The 3785-nt window shown below is 42.8% G+C and overlaps 1 protein-coding gene across 1 annotated transcript in view; it reads left to right on the forward strand.

The window, feature by feature from the left end:
• LOC106880782 (protein slit) overlaps positions 1–3785 on the forward strand; it is a 108936-nt gene that overhangs the window by 56212 nt on the left and 48939 nt on the right. The gene's annotated exons all lie outside the window — the stretch shown is intronic.

Raw genomic sequence — 3785 nt, forward strand, 5'->3', positions numbered from 1 at the left:
GACACAGAAGAGCCGGGGGTCATTCACCACAGGGGTGGGGACCCGGTGGGAGACGAGAAAATGCGAGACGTCGCTTTTGCATCCTCGACGTCTGATCTCTGCTTCCCGACGTCTGTTATTTTCCATCAAGTCTGTCTCCCTCGATGATGACATGCTGCCACTTTGACCCAGATGTTTGGGACAATGGAGCAGCGGAGGAGAGAGGCCTTGAGTTGGTCTCGAAAACAAAATTTGAGGGCTCTGCGTGGTCTGGTGCATGAGCTCCCACTCCCCACCCCACCGCCGCAAGGAGTAGTTGATGGGGGGTGAAATTAGTTTTAATGCAAGCAGAGAACGAAGAGGTCAGAAAGATCGCCTTACATCGGACTTGGTTAAAATATTTACGAAGCCCCTATTCACAATAATTCAATAAGCAACCAGAGTCCTAGTCAACATGTTGCCAGTCGTCTATGAGTCATTTATCAGAGGTTACAGATTAAAATTGGTTTCTATGACGTGGGAAGGAGACCAAAATCCTGACGTCTTTAGCAAAGAGTTAAAATGAACATCGGTGATGCTTCGCTCCATGCAGAAACTACAGAAGCTACTCAGAAGTATTGCAAGTTCTTCATCTTAATTCATTGCAGTGTCTCAGTGTCACAAGCATTTAATCCCTTAGTCTGAGTGGTACAGAGGGGATTGGATTAGTCTTCGCTTGCGAAAGGGTTCCATCTGCGTCTTCGTGCCACCCTGAGCTGATTTCAGCTGCCATGTCTATCTCCTTGGTGAATCGTAACAAGGGGAGGTTATTGAAAAGGTGTCGATAGTTTTAAAAACTCCGAGAAGTACATGGTTTAGAACGGTGGTTCTCAACCAGGGTCCATATGACCCCAGGAGGGGATCCATATAAAATTTTGCGGGTCCACGCAAGCAAAATAGTAAATTAAGGAGCCACTGTAGTATATTAAGAGTCCGTGAACAACTTTTTTCTTTAGACGTATTATTTATTACAAGAAACAGCTCGGTTTCTTTCTCTAACGGTTTATATAATCCAAACTACACAAGTGAATGTGTATAAAGCAATATGGGAATCTTGAAAAGAAGTACCTATAAAATAAGTTTTAAAATTTTGAGTGCTGATAGGGGTCCACCAGAGTGAAATAATAATCAAAGTGGTCCATAAGTAAAAAAAAATGGTTGAGAACCACTGGTCTAGTATATATATTCGTCCGTCAGCCTTGTAGACTAGTCACAGGATCAACTTCATAAGCCTCAGCTAGGATAAACAGCCTCTAGGCGTTTGGATGTCCTCAGTAGAGAATACTTCGTAACAAGTATCCAGTCGGGTTTCCGACACGGGGATTACCTTTCGCACTCCCCTACCTTCTATCTCTCTCTCTCTCTCTCTCCTTCTTTCTCTCTCTCTCCTTCTCTCTCTCTCTCTCTTTCTCCTTCTCACTCTCTCTCTCTCTCTCTCTCTCTTTTTTTTCTCTCTATCTCTATCTCTCTATCTCTCTATTTCTCTCTCTCTCTCACACACACACACCAACCACAAAAGCCCTGGGATGAGGTCCTGATGCCGCCATTCATCCACTGACTAAAAACCGAAGGCTAAACTATGAATGGCAAAATCGGTTAAGTGTCAGACAAAATTCATTATCCAGGGTGTCCACAAGGTCTGGGGTACATGGAGTAAATGAAATCATAACATAAACAATTAAATATAAGAAATAATAATTTCTTAAAGCATGTGTCAATCCCCATGTACCCAGACTTTGTGGACACCCTGTAGAATTTAGCCATGTCGTTTCTCCGTTTTCGACTTCGAATTTCGCTGGGGTTCGATTTACATAAGTACCAGTCAATTTATAATATTACAATACCCGACCACCACTACCCAACAACCACCTCAAGAATGTATTAAAAATTCTTACTACTACTACTACTACTACTACTACTACTACTACTACTACTACTACTATTACTGTTACTAATACTACTTCCACTAATATTCTTGTTACTACTACTACTACTACTACTACTACTACTACTACTATTGCTGTAATAATTATGGTTGCTATTAATGTTATTACTACTACTACTGCTGCTGCTGCTGCTACTACTGCTGCCGCCGCCGTTGCTCCCGTTGTTATTGTTGTTGTTGTTATTGTCGTTGTTATATTGCCAGCATATGTTCACCTTGCTGCTGCTGCTGCTGCTGTTGTTGTTGTTGTTTACGTCGTCGTCGTCGTTGTCTTTGTAAAATAATTTCCACAACTCTTTTCAAAATTTCATGGCGCTTCCTCATTATTGTCCCGCATTATAATGACCTTTCTTGAATTTTTTGTTTTGTTCTTTTGTCTATTTTTTTAGAAGATGGTGGGGGTATTTTTCTCTCTCTCTCTCTCTCTCTTTTTGAAATTTGTTAAAATCTCTCTAAGGAGATTGTTTGTATTTGTTTGTTTTTTTTGTCATGGCGTAGCTAAAGTATGTGGACCCAAGCAACTCAATTCAGTTTGCTGTCCCATCCAAGCATATACAGGCTTATAACAACAGACCCAAAAGCGCCACGCCCTACTTCCCACCCATAAAAAAAAAACATCCTACAGGCGGACCACCTCTTCAGAACTCCCTAACCCCCAGTTCACCCCCACCCAGGTGCGCTACTGAGTCACAGATTGTAAGTTAGAGAGAGAAAAAGAGAGACGCAGGAGAGAACATGGGTGGGGACATAATTACAGAAGTAATAGGACGAGAGAATGATAGTTTTGGCTAATAGAGTCAGAGGGTTCCATGCCAAACAGGAGGAGAAGTGGTAGTCTCAATCAGGTAAGTGAACTTTAGTCATTCAGATCTCTGTCCTCTTCATTTCCTCACATCCTTTACCGCACACACACACACACACACACACTGCGTTAGACAAAAGGCTTTGAAGCATTTATTCCGGCTCTTCAGGTTCCGTGTTCAAATTCCACTGAGATCAACTTTATCTTTCTGTTGTGTCGACGCCCCCAAGCGAAGAAGTAGGATCGCCCAAGAGACATATAAATAGAGGTAGTCTGACCGTGGTAGAGAAGTTCAGTGACCGTTGAGTAGTCGTCGTGTAGCGGTTGAGTAGAGATCATCCGAAGGTGCTAGATAGCAGTAGCTTGAGACATAACACTTTCATACTTTCAGAATGAAAGTGGGTGGCGCGTGACTTAGTGGTTATGATGTTAGACTAATGAAAGTAAGATTGTGGTTTCGATTCCTGGAGCAGGCGCTGAGTTCGCATTCTGAGTTCAAATACTACTGAAGTCAGCTTTACTTTTCATCCTTTTGGAATGAAATGAAGGTGCGTGACTTCGTGGTTGGACTCAAGGTCGTAAGATTATAGTTTCGATTCCTGAAGCAGGTGATACGTTCATGTTCTGAGTTCAAATGCTACTGGGTCGACTTTACATTTCCTCCTTTCAGAATGAAAGTGGAGGCGTGTGGCTTAATGCTTGGGATGTTAGACTCATTATCGTAAGATTGTGGTTTCGGTTCCTGGACTGGGCAACACATTATGTTCTTGAGCAAAACACTCTATTTCACGTTGCTCCAGTCTACTCAGTTGGCTGTGTGGAAAGTAGCTTGCTTACGGACCACATGGTTCCGGGTTCAGTCCCACTGCGTGGCACCTTGGGCAAGTGTCTTCTACTATAGCCTTGGGCCGACCAAAGCCTTGTGAGTGGATTTGGTAGATGGAAACTGAAAGAAGCCCGTCGTATATATGTATATATATGTATATGTGTTTGTGTGTCTGTGTTTGTCCCCCCCCCCCC

Source organism: Octopus bimaculoides, chromosome 14, assembly GCF_001194135.2.
Source record: "Octopus bimaculoides isolate UCB-OBI-ISO-001 chromosome 14, ASM119413v2, whole genome shotgun sequence".
Lineage (NCBI taxonomy): Eukaryota > Metazoa > Mollusca > Cephalopoda > Octopoda > Octopodidae > Octopus > Octopus bimaculoides.